Source organism: Cavia porcellus, unplaced genomic scaffold (assembly GCF_034190915.1).
Source record: "Cavia porcellus strain 051 isolate PalLab524CR breed Dunkin Hartley unplaced genomic scaffold, mCavPor4.1 scaffold_31, whole genome shotgun sequence".
NCBI lineage: Eukaryota > Metazoa > Chordata > Mammalia > Rodentia > Caviidae > Cavia > Cavia porcellus.
Genome location: NW_026947514.1, coordinates 30,402,612 through 30,419,577, shown reverse-complemented (window position 1 = coordinate 30,419,577; position 16,966 = coordinate 30,402,612). Strand labels below are relative to the sequence as shown.

The following is a 16,966-nucleotide window of genomic DNA, read 5'->3' as shown; positions in this document are numbered from 1 at the left end:
ATTTTATAAAATATTTTCCTCACTTTTGATTATAGGATAGCTTATTAGATGTTAATTAACTGTGTCACCACCACCCTAGGATTATTATAATCATTGACCACTACTGCTAACTTTTTAGTTTCATTGTATGTTCTATCATTTCTGTATTATGAATAACTTACACTAAGAAGACCATCTTTTTTTGTGTTTCTATTTAGAACAGACTTTTCCACTCTGATATGCTAACATTTCTCCCTTTTTCAGTTTTTTCTTTTGCAGATTTTTTGGTGCTCCCTTCCTATTCAATCTCAGTGTCTCTAACATGTCTTTTGTGTATTGCAGAAAGGTATCAGCTTGTTTTAGACAAATATAAAAATATCTATTGTATTTGTGGTAAGAGTTTTTATAGTCTGTAGCACAAAATTATAGGTTATGTTTCACAAATAAACATGAATTACTAAAAGGAAATAACCAGAACTCATTACTAGAATTTACTAGAAAAAAACATCAAAGGTGACTATAATGTTTTAAATAAAAAGTATGTAAAAATAGTCAGTATAAAACAAATGTATGAGTGTATCTTGTGCAAACAAGAATCTACTGGTTGAGATGACACCTACCTAAGTGATGCTCCAGATAGGCAGTACATAAACAAATTGCTGACCCAGTGATGCATAGAGTAGACTGTTAAATGATTAAATTTTAAAAAAATAATTAAATTTTAAGTCTTAAACTTAATGTTATGAGGTTCAATATATATCATAGACAGTTGAATTGAGATTCCTAATTCTCTTTTTTGTTGCTTTATTTCATCATTTAATTGTACAAATTTATGGAGTGCCCTGTGATAATTCAATACATACATGTGTTATGTAATGATCAAATCAGTGTAGCACTCAGCATCATGTAAAAAAAATTGTCTGTTGTTGCTCTCTTTCCTTACACTGTGTCACTGCAGAAGGTAGGGTCTTCTGTCACTTTTATTCAGTTTAATGTCCTGGACACTAAGAGTAGCACACAGGAAATAAATATTTATCTAACTACTAAAAGTGTGCTTAGTTCCTGTTTATTTCTTCTGGAGATCTTAATTTTAGGCTTAACGCCTTTTATTATTAGTTGACTCAAAATGTCTTGGGGGGGGGGTGCCTGGGATTGAACTCATGACCCCTGTGCTTGCCAGGCAGGCATTTATGTCACTGAGCTAAACTCCCTGCTCCAAAATGTCATGTTTTAATACAAGATTTTCTTTTAAACTTGTTACCAAATAATATTGTCTCCTTTTTTTATTGCTTCCTTTTTAACATTACCATTTTGTTAAATATGTTTTTAAATTTTTTCTCATTTATATATTTTGAAAGAGATGTGCTGAATTTTTGGAGGTTTTGTTTTAATACAAACTGGGATTCTATCAAGTTAAGTAATTTGCTTTTGTTTTCATAGTTTTGTTTCTAAAGTTTTTTTTTTTTTTTTTTTTTCCAAAGATGAATCCTAAAGAATTCTAACAAATGCCTTTTGACATGTTATTTATGATCTCCATACTTTTTGTGTTCCTATGATTTGGAGTACAATCTCTGAACTAAACAATTTCTCTGGACCTATTTAGATCATTGCATTCACATTCTTAACCCTTTTATTAGTTTATGCACTATGTAGTGCGCTCTTACTCATTTCTCTCTGCTGCGGCACACACTCTTCTTCCTTCTTACATTGTTAGCTATATCTTCCATTGCTTAAATTTCAGCCTAGCTGTGTTCTCATTTCTTTCTCTGGGAAGCTTTCCGGACTCCTCAGGATTCATAAGTGTTCTCCTCTGAATTTAGGTGCATATTTCTAGTCATTTTATTCTTAATGCAGCCTGTTTCTCACCGTAAGTCACAGTGAATCAGTGAATACTATCTACCCATGTTTTATCTTCTGCCTTCTTAATACTGGTTTTTTTTTTTCCTGGTAGTGGTCAAACTCAAAGCCTTTTGTATGCTAAACAAATACTCTGCCACAGATCTGTATCCCTAGCCCATTATTTTCTTTTTTAAGTTTGGGCCTGAGGATTTAGTTGAGTGTTAAGAGTATATGCTTAGCATGACCAAGGCCCTGCTGGTTCAGTCCCCAGCATTGCAAAAATAAAGCACAGCACATTTTTGCAGTTTCTTCTGCAGGCTTGTTTTTACTTTGTCTGATGAAAAGAAATAAATTAACTTTTATCTCCCACCCCCATCTGTCTGTGTCTATTCCTCACTAGTGTTTTGATTTTCATATTTATGTTAATGTCTTTGGTTCACTTTGTGTCTTTATTCTATTATTTTTGTCTTGTATCACACTTTTTCAGTTGAGTCAGGGTGGTTTTTTGTATTCTTACTAATTCACTAGACTTTCAAAATCTGATCTTACAGGAGACTTTTTCTGAAGTCATTTTTTATATAAACTTAATACAGGTGTCTTGAATCTGGTTTGTGAAGAAGATGGCTAGGTCTCCCTGGTAATTTTACTGAGTGTTCCATCATTCATTAATTTTATAACCAACCCAAAATTCAAAAATGCTTTAAAAAGTGTAACCCATTTCTTTTTCCTACTAAATTGATGCCATAGGGAATATTGTAATATAATTTATAATGAATTTTGTCATTTGCTTCCATGAAAATTGAGAACTATAAAGAAGTCACTTATATGACATGCCAGTTGACAAATCCTTTATCATTGCACAAATAAATACCTACACATGGTAAGATTTACTCCTCCTTTTAAGTATTCTAGCATATTTTCATGAATTTCTTACTAATCTCATTCCTTTAATAAAAGTTATGGAATACGTATAATTTCCTGCATATTCTAAAATAATTATATTTTGGAAAAACATTTTATAACAAATAATTCTAAAGAAGAAAATCTTTCCAAAAAAAAAAAAATCAGCTTTTCATTTTAACATATTCCTCTGAAGTCCCCATGCTTTTGCATATGTAAACATGCAGGTCTGAGACTTTGCTCAATGACTGAGCCGGGAAGCCTGAGGCCCTAAATTGAGTTGCCAGTACCATAAAAAACAAAGCAAATCTATGTTAATGTATATATCTGTTTTTAAATTTATATTGTCTTAAAGTTAGTCATGTTAACTAGTAGCTAACTTAGTACTGCAACAAATGAAAAAAACATTTGAAAAGTTTTCTAAATAGAAAATTTAAAGAGAATCATTAATATATTGTGAGTTTTTTTCCTTCTACTGATACGATTGAACCTAGAGCTTTGCCACATAGTAGGCAAGTGCTCCAGAATTGAACTGCTTCCCTGAGCCCTAAAATATTAACTCTAAAAGAATTTATAAAGTTATTATCTATGAAATAAATGGATATCAGGAGCTTTGTAGTACACTAGTAATGGTGTATTAGAAAATGTAATTACATGAAAAATCTAGTGAAAGTGCCTTATAATAAATCCAACAAATGATATCCATTGACTTCATGAATTAAGATCTTAAAGTTAATCTATATAGATAGTAGCTATACCATATATGTTATTGGATGGGGAGACTCAATATTAAACAGAATTTAAAGTTCTCTGATTTATAAAGTACATTCAGTACAAAAATAGTACAACAGAATAAGAACATTTGTCATGAAATTTGATAGAATAAATCAAAAATTAACATTTCAGATTTGGTGTTAGAATTAGGGGGTTGGGGATTTAGCTCAGCAGCATAAGCTCCTGCCTTGCAAGCAGGCAGTCGTGGGTTCTATCTCCGGTACTGATAAAAAGGAAAAAGACAAAAAAAAAAAAAAGAAAAAGAATTGTATTTGAATTGGTGAGGCATTTGCATGTGGATAGAGAAACATGCCTCTACATGTGTGGGAACTTTTAAGGTTTTTTTTTATTTTTTTATTTTATTTTTTTATACTGGGAGTCAAACTCATGACCTCACATTTGCCAGGCAAGTGCTTGTGCCACTGAACTAAATCTCTAGCCTTGGGACTTGTTTTTGATACTGTATTACAAGCCAGTAATTTAAAATCTTGCCTTCTCTTCAAGAATTACTAGTGTGTGTGACTATACACAAAATATTCTAGATGAATTTAAGACATAGATTTTAAAGGGAGACTTAAAGTTTTAGAAGAAAATATATGAAAAGTGTATGATACTTGGAGAATTTTGTTAATAAAACACAAAAATTCAAACATGGTCAGATTTGACCATGTCAAAATTTTCAAACGTGGATGCAAAACAATGTATTATAAAGGCCAAAGACAAGCTATACATTGTAAGAACATAGACATACATCTCTTCTGAAGGATTGATATATTTAGTATATAAAAGATTCTACAAATGAGTTACAAATAAGACCAAAAAAAAGTAGAAAGATTGATAAAACCAATAGATGAATTATCAGGGAAATGCGAGTAATACCAATGAGAACAAGAAGGCATTTGGTTATTTTTACATTGTTAATAATTTAAAAATAAAGTGGTACAACTTGTGATGTCCTGTGCATTACTGTTGGATTATAAAATTGTTTCATATACTTTGGAGGACAATTTAAATTCTTTTTTTGGTCTGGAATTTGAACCCAGGGCCTCACACATTCTTTTTTTTCTTTTTTGGTTTTTTGGGGGTTTTTTTTTTGTTTGTTTTTATCGGTACCAGGGATCAAACTCACGACCACACACTTACTTGCAAGGCAGGCACTTATGCCGCTGAGCTAAATCCTCAACCCGGGCCTCACACATTCTAGGCAAGTGTTCTGCCAATAAGCTACATCCTCAGTCTGCCATTTTTCTACTAATTTTGAGAGTCCCCCAATTAGGTTTTCAGCAACTCTCAGACTAGAGTCCCTTGATGAGTCTCTTCCCTTACATTCCCAATGAAGATATGAAAGAAAGATCTGTCACTATTAGAACTAAAAATTGGTAATTATCTAGACTTTCATCAATAGAGTGTATATAGTTTATGAAAACTGAATAAAGGTAATGGAAAAACATAAGTTATTCTAAAGGATCTGTGTCCTTTGGTAGCAACAAAGAAAAGTCTTGAAAACACTTTTGTTGGGGGAGGGGGGCATAATGGCACAGGACTGCTTCAGCCCAGGAGTTTGAGGCCAGCCTGATCAACATAATGAGACCTTGTTTCTGTAAAAAATAAAACTCAAAAGTTAAAAAAGCCTGTGTTACAAGAAACACCATGTATATCAACCTCATAAATAAACAGTGTCCTATTATAGAAACTAGAAGTTGATGCTTTAAGGAATTGTAACTGGTTCCCTTTTTCTTTGATTGGAGTCCAGAGTTCAGAGAACGTGGTTGGGGGAGTGTGGACAGATTGGGCTGGCTATTCACTGCAAAGATTGGTCTTACATTTGCTCAATGGTAATTTTACTCTGAGAGCAAAGTGAAGTTCTGGTGAACAGGTGAGTGGAAGAGCATCGTACGTGCATGCACTTTTTTTGTTTTTTGTTTTGAGGCATTAAAAGCAGGGTCTTGCTAATGCTACTAAGCACATGATTTACTTCTGAGCACCAATCTTAAGACAACATTTTAAGATCAAACTTATCAGTCTACTTAGAGGGTTAATTTTACTTTGTCTGAAAAATGAAATGTACCCAAGAAGCAAAAGAATTCCTCTAGTACGAGGTTTTATCTTTGAACTCTGATTTAATACATGTTTTGTTTAACTTTGTTTTTCATAGTTGTAAGTGAAAGTTTAAATGATCAAATTAAAAATCTCAACCAGAAAATGTGTCAGAAATACAGAATTTCTTCAGAATTTGTGATCTTTGGTTAGAGCAGTCATCTGCTTCTCCTAAGCATAAACTCCTTTTTGACTCTTTGTTGTCTATTCCTTGGCCATCTTTTTGTTTTGTTTTGATTTGCTTTTAGTTTTTACTAGTACATATTTGCATCAGCCAATGTTTACATTCCTTGTGGGGATCTGTTGTAGTATATAGCATGTCTCAATTTTTTCATCCTCCCTTCCCTCCTTCACTGTTCCTTCTATCTCTTGATCCCCTTTCCACTTGAAAAAGATCTGTCTCCATTCTTACTATTATCTATCTTTTATTTGGCACTTTCTTTGTATTTTCAGTTTCTCATCTAAGAGAAAACATGTACTGTTTAAGCTTGTGTGTCTGATTTATTTCACTTAACATTATGATCTAAAGGTGCATCCATTTTCTTACTCCTGACTCACATTTATCTGTTATGGCCAAGTAGTTCTCCGTTGTGTCTAAACCACATTTTATTTATTCATTTATCTGTTGATGGACATATCGGCTGTTTCCAGGATTTAGCTATTGGTATTAATTGTGCTGCTGTAAACATGGGTATGCATTAATAATTTGTATGAGGTCTTTAATACTTTGGGAAAATATCTAGAAGGGGAAAAGATGAGTAAAAATGGAATTTCTAGCTATAGTTTTCTGATTTCTATAGTGGTTATACTATTTTTCAGCCTTGTCACCAGTTACTTGATTTCTTGATGATAGCTATTCTTTTTGGGGTAAGATGGAATTTTAGTACATTATGTCATATATTTGTTGGGCACTTTTACTACTTTTGAAAAGTGTTAATTTCAGTTGCTCGTTTTTTGATTGAGTTAAAAGATTATTTTGGAGGTCTTTTATTTTTATTATTTTTTTTTTTTTAGCTTTTGTGTAGTTTAGATACTAGTCCTATCTGAGAAATAGCTGCCCCCCCCCTGCTGTAAGTTGTTTCTTCACTGTTTATCCTCTGTGCTGAAATTTTTAATTTGATGATTCAGTTTTTTTGATTCTTCATGCTATTTATTGTGCTACTGGGGATCTGTTCATAAAGTTCTTAGAGTTTTTATTTTTGAGGTAGAGACTTGCTGTGTAGATCCTCCTGTCTCAATCTCTTGAGTGCTAGAATTACAGAAGCGAGTCACCATGCCTGGCATCCCTTTTTTTCCTCTCTGGTTACTACTGTCTTCAGAAGTGAATTGTTCTGGATCCTCTCTCTGTTCTTTATTTATCCTCTTCATACTGGAGATTGAAACTAAACCCTTGTGCATGCTACTTAAGTGTTCTACATTGAGGTACATCCCAGCCCTTTTTTTGAGACAGAATCTTTCTAAATTGCTTAGGCTGACTCCAAACTTTGTGACTCTCCTACTGCAACCTCCCAAATACCAGATATTAGAAGCATGTATTACTGTGTCCAAATTTCTTGTTTTTATCATTTAGTGTTTGTGTGACTAATTCATAAAAGTCTAGCACCAAGCACCACCCTAGCACCAAGGATACTGCTGACTGGGCTCGGGAATGATATATCTGAAAGATAACATTTAAAAATGTTAATTATCACTAATAATTTTTTCTCCCATGTTAATTATCACTAATAATGTTTTCTCTCACTGGGTACATTTCTGCTAGATACAGTAATTCATGATAGGGTTGGGCTCCACGAGTGATATTTCCTTTGTCATCCAGAATCCATTTAGCTTTAACACTTTGGGAACATAATTTACCTCTCAACTTTTATTATTATTATTCATAAATGGAAATACTGACCTCAAGGGGCTCTTACGCAGAGTGTAAGGCTGAGCCTGTGTCACAGAGTGAAATGAGTGACAAGATCCTGCTCCCTTGAGCCCCGTTGGCAGAATTTATGCTTAGAAATAACAGTGTGATGAAACAGGCAAATGAAACATCTGTGATCTGTATTTAAGGAAATGCCAAGGCAATGTGAGTGATTCAACACAATACTAGATACATACAACTTAAAGGAGTGGAGGTGAATTTGATTACTTGTTTTAGGAGATTCAGGTTGGTTGGCTCCATGGCAGAGACATCGGGGCAGACCTAAGCTGCTCAGTTCATGCTATCTAGGAAGCAGAGCAGGGAAACAGTGCCAGAGGAAGGAGCCAGAGACCAGGGTTGTGCTGCATGACCTACCGAGATACACTGAAAAGTGTATTTCACTAATCTTCTACACATTTTATAATCCTGTCACATGATTAAAAGCCACAGTGACTTTCTCAGACTTAGCCTAAATTTCTGCAGAGCAATCATGAAAAGGATATAACATACATGAAAAGTAAATGCATCCCAGGAAAGGCAAATGGATGATAACAACCTGTGTTTTGTTTAGACAGCCTTGCCTTCTTTCCCTAGGTCACTCAGCCTTGGGAGGGGATATTTTGGATAAAGGAAACTTTTCAGTCAATACTAAATATATATTTTTAAAAAATCTGTAAATGAGGAAAGGTAAAAAATTCTGTTAATTGTCTATTTGAAGACATTACTCAAATATTAATCATCTGAACATATTTAATACTTTATTATATATAGCCTTCTTCATTCTTTAAAAGTTTATTTGATACTTGCCAGGCAGGGATGGTACACTGAGCTATATCCCAGTCCCTTCACTTTTATTTTAATTAGGAGATTTAGCATCAGAACATCTCACTGGAGGTAACTGACATTTGTTAAATTTTAACTTGCTTGGTGATTTGACTGATGGCAGGTTTAGCATAGTTTAGCAGTAATACTTCATTTCACAAACTTAATTCATGCCACAAGTCTGGAAAAGATATCCACATTTGTGTTTATGCTGGCAGTTGGCCACAGCCATGTTCATCATCTGATGCAGTTTGCAAACAGAAACAAAATTTTGCTAAATGCCTTTGTTTGCAAACCAAATTGTTTACCAACAGAAGTATTCACGAACCAAGGTACTACTGTATTTATTTTATGCTTATTATGCAAGGGTGTGTTCTCATAACACATTTCCAGATCATATTTTATGATTTTAATCACATAATGGTATTTTCTCTTTAAGTATTGCTTTTCATTTTGAAAGTAACACATACTTATTTTAAAAAATAAAGAAAATCAAAATCAAAAAACCTCACAGAAATACTCAGAATCCATATATCCAAAGACAAATTTGGTAAACTTCCTTTGTCATTTTGTATCTATGTCTAACTATTTAAAAATGTAGGTAAACTGGTAATTCTTGTACAATTTTATTTTTATCCTGCATTCTTCTAAAGCATGGGCCTGCTTGTCCTTAATTATCTTCAGTGCTATGCATAGTATAAACATGCTCATTTTTTTTTATTTCAGGAGAAAAAGAAAAAAAATAGAGAAAGGGTACAAGTTATACAGAATATTTCAGAAAACATAAACTGTAGGAAATCACTAGTTAATAGATTACATATTGTTATCTTAGAAATAGTTGTTCAAGTTACAAAATTAAAGCATATAAAGTGGACTTTCAAACAATGAGACTGGAAACAGTTTTGTTCAACGATCCAACAAAACTCAGTAATATGGTTATCTATCGTATACACTTAAATATATATGCAGTTATATTCTTCAGAGCACTTTCTTTTCCTTTCTTTTGTACAATGACAATTACACATTTTGGGTTTTATTACTCCCACAGTTCTTATTACTTTTTTTTGAAGGCAGTAAAACCAGGGCTCGGGATTTAGCTCAGTGGCATAAGCACCTGCCTTGTAAGCAGGCGGTCTTGAGTTCAATCCCCAGTACCAGAAAAAAGAAAAAAAAAGACAGTAAAACCAAATGTGCCATACAGAACAGAGTCAGTCAAATCAAAAGGATGGACATAGTACATAATGTAAAAACAAAATACTAGGTGATCAATAATGGTTACCATATTGCCTCTTGCTATCTTTAAAAGAATTGCCTATATCATCAGTTATAATAAAATTGAACAAAACAGTAAAGAATAAAACCAAAATGTTGGAGACATTACAGGACTTTAAAAGAAGATAATAGTCAACCGGGATGGGCATCATAATGAATCTTATTGTCTTCACAGTTTTGCCTATACTTTTGAACTTGGTACTATCAAGCAAAGCAAAATAAAAAAAAATCAGTTAAAGTAAGATGGTGAGGGCTATACAGGATTTCAAATCAAGTTAATAGGAAATCAAAGTGGGTTACTATAATCCTATTTTTTATTTTTCCCTTAATTAAAAAGATAAAAAAGTAAATAATTTTTAAAAAGGAGATTGAGATAAAAGAGGGAATAACAACAAACCAGCGCAGGTCAAAGCAACCCATTTAAGCAAAATAGTATTTCACCACAAGATATCCTGACATAAAAGTAGTTACCATAGTGTCTCTTTCCTTGAAATCTTTGAGTATAACTTCATATACTGTAGCACCAAACATATCAAGACAATGTAAAACCATTCAAGAGAATGACAGTATTACAGGGTATTTAGAACCAACTATCAGAAAATGAACAATGGTTTCTCTATAATCTCCTTGTCTGTCTATAAAAGTTTTTGCTCATATTATCACATATAATAAAATCCAGTAAGATACAACCTGTTAAGACCAATGGAGACAGAAGAATGAAAGCTTGATGGAACTTCAAAGCAAGATGACAATAAATCAGCACTAGCTATTATGATGTCTTGTTTTCTCCAAAATAGCTGTCCCTACCATCCAATCTTCTCTGCCTCATTTCTGTTGAGCTCTTTTTCTGTCGTTTGTTGTCAATTTGTCTTCTTCATTTTGCTTTCTGCTCCATTCATTGTGGCCTCTCTGCCACTGTTTCTTAAGTCTCGGTATTTTCCTTTTTTAGAATATCCTGCAGTATTCTCTGTAGAGTTGAATTGATGGTTGCAAATTCCCCTAGTTCCTCTTTATCCTGGAAGCACCTTGTTTTTCCATCAATTTCTATGGACAGTTGTGCAGCATATATCAGTCTTGGCTGGAGGTTGTTATCTTTCAAAGCTTGAATTATTTTCCCCCACGCTCTTTGTGATTTGATGGTTTGTGCTGAGAAGTCTGCTGTAATTCTGATGGGTGTTCCTTTGTAAGTGATCTGTTTCTTGTCTCTAACGGCTTTTAGTATTCTGTTCTTATATTGGATTTCTGGAATTTTGATTATTATATGCCTGGGTATAGCTCTGTTTGGGTTGTAGGTGGCTGGGGTCCTGTATGCCTCATACATCTGAGTATCTTTAGCTTTTGCTAAATTAGGGAAATTCTCTTGGATTATTTCTGTGAATAGCTTTTGTAATCCATTTGTTTGTGTCCCTACTTCTTCTTTTATGTTCTTAATTCTTAAGTTATAGATTCTCTTATCATCTTCTAGCCTTTGTATTATTGCTGTTTGTTTTCTTGTTATTTTTAAGAAGTTTTTCATTTCATGCTCCCATATTACAAATCTGCCCTCCAATTCAGAAAATCTATCCTTAGTTTCTTTCAAGCTGTTATGCCACCTTTCGATAGAGTTTTTAGTTTCCTGGTAATCTCTTTGAACCTGCTTCATGTATTCTATGTTTTCTCTATTTTCTCCATCAAACAATTCTCCCCTTTTTTCTGTTCTTCCATTTCACCATCTGTTTTTTCTTGGGTGGTGCTTAGCATTTCTTTAACTATTCTACTTATATCTTGCTTTATTTCGTTAAATACTTCATTTTTAAACTCATCTATGAGGCTCTGGAGATATTGCTTTATGTCTATTGGTGCCTTGTCTGATACTGCATGTTTTCTGTCTTCCTTTGCATTTCCCTTTCCTGGATCAGTGTTCTCAGGATTGGGGACTGAGGACCCTTTCTTGTTGCTTCCTCTTCTCATACTTTTTGTTCCTTCCATACAAGTGAATGTAGGAGGCCCAATTTTTTTCTCTTTGTCTGTTACAGTTTGCTTGAATCTGCTGGCTAGGTGTTCCCGCCCACTTCAGTGTACTAGGGAGACACAGACCTGGGCAGCCTCTGCTGGGCCCGCCTCTCCAGGTCAACCTACCGAAGGCTTTACCGCTAGGGTGCACCTCCAGGCGCTGGGACCTGGTTTGGGCTAGCCTACTCTGTCTTAGTCAGCGGCATCACGCAGGCCAGGCACTCCCCACCAATCCTGCTTGAGAGGGGAATATGTGGCTAATGTCACTGCAGTGTCCTGTTCTGGCAAGTCTGCCCTGTCCCTGAATGTCCTTTGCTGGAGCCTCCTACTCTATGAAAGGGTCCCTGTTCCCCTCACTCACCGCAAGTCGATGTAGGGCTCCCTGCTTGTCCTGCTCTCAACTCCGTTCGCAGATTCCCCGCTCTCAGAGCTTTCACGCGTCTCTCTCCCTGCCCTGCAGATGTGGATGCAGCAGGGGCAGCAGGAAATTCAAATCATGGCTTCCAGTGGCGCGGGTTCTAGCTTTCCGCGCTGAGATTTTGTCTGTTCCTGTTATGGCACCAGGATTGGATTTCCAGTTGGTTTCTCTCATCTTAGTTCATTCCTGGGTCGGCAGGGTTTATCTCCCCTTTCTTAGGACTCCTCGTACCGTATCATTCCTGGATTTTAAGCGGGGTCTCTCAGAGAGCCTCCGTAGCTGCTGCTATCTATCCGCTGTGGTCTCCCAGAAGTCAAGATGCTCATTTCTTAAACAAAAGGAAAGAACAAAGTAAGCCCAGAGTCAAATTGTTTAATAATCCTCTTTTAGTGTAAAATTAGTGATGGTGCCAGTGATTGTTAAACTGCAGGTTTTATGGAAATTTGAGTCTACTAACATGTATGTTGATGTCCTGAGAAAGATGATACTTAGTTTGTCCTGGCTTATTTATAGAACCCTTTTCCTGTGATTAGCTAATCTGAGGAATTTAGCACAGTTTTGGAAAATTTGACAAGCATTTTTCCCTCTACTTATTCTGATATTTTCTTGTTTTCCCCTTGTTTCAGTGTCTTACATTTCCCTTTTCTCAGATTGTGTTTGGTAACAAGCTATTTAATACTAAATCATATTTAAACACCGGCTGCACAGTACTGGATCTTTATTCATAGGATTGATAAGTTTTTAAAATGTATTTTAAGTGCATATTAAAATACAAAACCACAGTAATGTGCTTTACTGGTCTGTCAGGTCTCCTTGATAAACTGGTGCTAGGCATGGGAACTGAGGGCCCTGGTGGTGAGCTCTCCTTTCCTTTAAGTTGTTTTTTTACTTCAGTACTTAATGTTTTCCTCCAATATATCATGTTTGCTTTTTTACTTAGTACCTTATACTCCTACTTTTTGCCTTCCTACTAAGCTCCTCAACACTCATTCATTGCTGGTATTTTTCAGCTGTTATTGTGTAAGTTTAGATGTATTTACATGTAAGTAGATAGTGTCTTTCTGTTGTTTATTTCGCCAGCTGTTGAATGCATTCAGTACTCATTATTAATTCCAGGTATTTTTTGCTCCTGTCTTTGATGCTGTCATCCTTCTTCAGGAAATCAAGCTTTCTGCCAAACTTGCGTGTTCTTTACTTTATCTGCTATGCAAAGTCCGTAGAAGCTTTATTAAGTTTTTGATACGTAACCTTTCTCATAGAACATTTTTAATTAGGAAGGTTGATAGAAACAAATGTGTTTCTCCCTTTCTGTTCATCCTCAGACCAAATAGGTACATTTTAAATTGCATTTTCAATGCTAAATTGAGATATAACCTTATATATCTTTTGTATCTGTAGCTTCTTTATTCACTTTAATTTGGCACAAATTTTTGAACCAGATAGTGAACATTTAGAGAGCAGAAACTATATTTATGAAGTCTGCTTTTCTCAGTCCTTCCTACTTTTTCTTGAAGGGAGAAAACAAAAAGGAAAGAAGGGGAAAATTACAGTCTAAAAAGTTATTTTCTGATTCATAAATCTTAAATTACCCAAACATGCATTGAGATGTTTGTATTGATATTGAAAGGAAGAGCAGTCCTTTCTGTCTAACATGTTATTTTTATGGAATGTGATGAAATTTAAGAACACCAAGAAGGGATGTGAAAAACAGAATTTTATTCTTGGATTATTTTAGATAATTAATATTTCAGCACCATGAAGGTATTATTTGTTTTAAAATAAAGCATCCAGTCACATGCTTATATAAGATACTTATAGGAATCGTAAATATATGTGCACAGCTTTAAAAAAGATTTACTTGGAAATTGTCATAAATAATAAATTACTAGGCATTTGAATAGTTATTCATCAGTAGAGTTCTTTCTTTTGCCTTAAAGGGAGCTCGTCTTGTTTTTGAAGCTCTATCAGTTAAGAAACCTACAACAGTATCCTGTTTTGGAATATAAAAGTACAGTTTTTTTTTAAGGTACAGTATTTGATGAGGAGCATTGTATCTTTTTGGTGAAATTACCACAGTACATTGTGACTATTTCAGGCCAGGAACTGTAGAGTTTCCCTCATTCCCACTCCCTTCCCATATTTTCTTGTGTAACTTGTTAAACTACTCTTTATGCTCTTGGCACAAAGAAAGTTTCCTATATTCTGTTCATTCAGTTCCTTGAATTATTTATTGTCCTCACTTCCTTACTACTCATTCATTTCTTGAAAAACATCAATTTTTCCATTTTTCTTCTTGGTTAATTCTTTATAGAAAAATAAACAAGGAAGATAACAAATGTGCACCTTATGTATTTCACCTCGAGTTTAGAAAGAAGGTCATGACTAGCGATTTGGAGGTAACAACACAGAAATTATATTTAAAGCTGCAGGTTAATCAGATATATTGAGTGTGATACTGTGATAGTACTGGTTACCAATACTCTGTGTAATGCTCACTCCAGCAGTTTCATTTTTCTGTCTTTGTTCATTTGGACAAATAACTATGATCCAACTAAGACAGCACCCTGCTTTCTATAATAATATTTTTATTGTATTGTGCTGCTGTCTCATCCTGATGCACTCACTGCTCATATACATCTTGATAGCAGTATCCTTTACATCTCCTTCCAAAATATGAAAAATGGCGAGAGAATTAAACCAAGAACATCACCCTGAATCCTCCAGCATTTAATTGGAACCCACTAATGATAATGAGTTGGGAGCCAAAGGAGAAAGGACAAAGTGCCTAGTTATCACAGAGGTCTGGAAAAGAGTTTTTGGGAGGGGTCATAGGGCAAATGCTTCTCAGAGCCAAAAGTGACAAGGACTGAAAAGATCCCTAGATGTTCATTTTCATTACTGCTGAGGACTTGATATTCAGAATAGCTATGGTCTCACTAAGTAGTGTCAGGAGATAGTTTCAAATGAGAGCTTGTGGTCAGAATGGAAAGTATGCAGGAAGGAGGCATCACCTGTATGTATCCCTACATAACTTGAACCTCACTTCATCTTTTTACTTGCTTATTTTTTCCTGTTACTCCTGAGCTATTTTATTTCCTCAAATAGTTCTATTACCAGGTTTGTATTTCTTGCTTAGAAGTGAATGTACAAATGCTAGGTATGAAAAGAAAGAAGAAAGCGCTTGTTTTAGAAGGATGGCATTATCAGAAAACAGTGGCCAGGTAAATTGATGAAAAGTCTTCAATTAGTAGAATGATTCACCATGCACTTAAATAGTATTGAAATATAAAATTAAGTATGTAATAAGGAAATTTTTATACAGTCTGCTCTTTGAAAGATAATTACATGCTGTAAGTTAATGCTGCTCTACTGTTTAATTCTGTTGCTTTTTTATCATGTTAACCTATCCTCAGGCAGCTTTACTGATATTTAGGAAAATTGCTAATAATTGTTAACATATGTTTGCTATTTTAGTCAGCTCCAAAGAATAGGTTTTAAGGTATTATTGATTTGCCATCATATGACACACTTGGATAGACATCTTGATTTTCAGCTGGTAGTTTGGCAAGTGGAAAGCATGTGTATTTCTATATTGTAGTAAATGCCTAAATTTGATTTTGCATGTCAAAAAGGTTTGATGCTATGAATAAGAAAGAGGAGGGCTGGGGATATAGTGCAGCGGCACAAGTGCCTGCCTGGCAAGCATAAAATTGTGAGTTCGATCCCCTGAAACCCCACCACCAAAAGAAAGAAAAAGTGAGGAAAGAAGAAAGTGAAAAAGGCAGGGGTAGGAGAAATAGATGAAGAAAAGGTCTTCATGACTGGGGAAAAAATAACACACTTTGTTGCCCATTTTAAACACCTTCAGTTTTTACAGGTCATTAAATTGGTTTGTTCTCTCCCTGTGTGCTCATCTGTATTTTGAAATGAAAAGAAAACATTGAGTTATTCTTACAATCAAGATGTAATGAAGCTCTTGACATTTCTTTAATGTTGCTGAGAAACTTTTATATTAAGATGTTTTAAAAACCCATTTAAAATATAGGAAGCAAAGGAGATGCTTTGGAAGAGAAAATACTGAAGACTAGGTATTTCAAAGTCAGTTTTATTTATTGTATTTTAATGCCAGCCTTTACTTTCCTCCTACGATGTCTGTAACTTCTTGTGTCCCAAGAAAGATAGTTGTGTAGTAGTGCATTTTCTAAGGCAGGTGAAAAGTGAGGTTTTGTTACAGTGGGATTGGCTTGTTGGCCTCATAGAGAATAAGTGTTCTGGGAATAGAAAATGATATATTTGGATTTCTGTGAGGGTGTAAAACATGTTATTCTTTGTGCTGATGTATTTCTTGAAGATTTGTTGAAACCAATAGGGTTTGGATTTTTGTGGTGGTTGTGTTGAGATGGACAGGTGTTTGTGTTTTGCTGCAATTAATTGGTTTTCTTTCCATTTAATGAAGAGTACTTCTTGAACCTTAGGTCTGGCCATGTACATATGCTGTCCCTTGCAGTTACTGGAAGCAACAGTTAGCATGTTATTTTAGTTAAAAGCGTGTTGTTGAAAGAGCAGTGGGTAAAGTTCTGGAATATAAAGGAAATCATAACAATCTGGTGGTAGAAGTATCAAGAAAGCTCAAAAGCCAGGTTTAATTAGGTAGCAGTACTAAACCATTATCCTTTTCACAAAAAAGTGAAGAGGAGAGTGAGCAAAAACAGTGGACATTTATTTATCTGACTGGCTGCCCAGCCCTAGGCTGCATGAGCCCTGCATTCTGCAGGCAGTGTGCATTTTTTAAAATACCCCTAAATGTTCCAGCTTTAAATAGCAACGAGTCTTCTAAAACGATGCTGCGTGCTGCAGGAGAAATGAAAGCGGCTGCCTTGGAGGCAGGAAGCCGACTAGCAAGATGCTTAATTATCCTGGAAGTAAGTGCTTGTTACTGTTGAGTGCAGCATGCAGTGAGCTGGGGT

The 16,966-nt window shown here is 34.8% G+C and overlaps 1 protein-coding gene across 27 annotated transcripts in view; it reads left to right on the top strand.

Annotated features, from left to right (window-relative positions):
* Nucleotides 1-16,966, top strand: part of Sipa1l1 (signal induced proliferation associated 1 like 1) — a 334,454-nt gene that overhangs the window by 185,754 nt on the left and 131,734 nt on the right. Inside the window, exon 1 of one of the 27 annotated variants that reach the window (XM_005004803.4) lies at nt 16,906-16,921. The exons of the other annotated variants lie outside the window; for them this stretch is intronic. The gene's annotated coding sequence lies outside the window, so the exon portion shown is untranslated. Of the gene's footprint in view, nt 1-16,905; nt 16,922-16,966 lie in introns of those variants that run through there. 27 annotated transcript variants of the gene reach the window in all.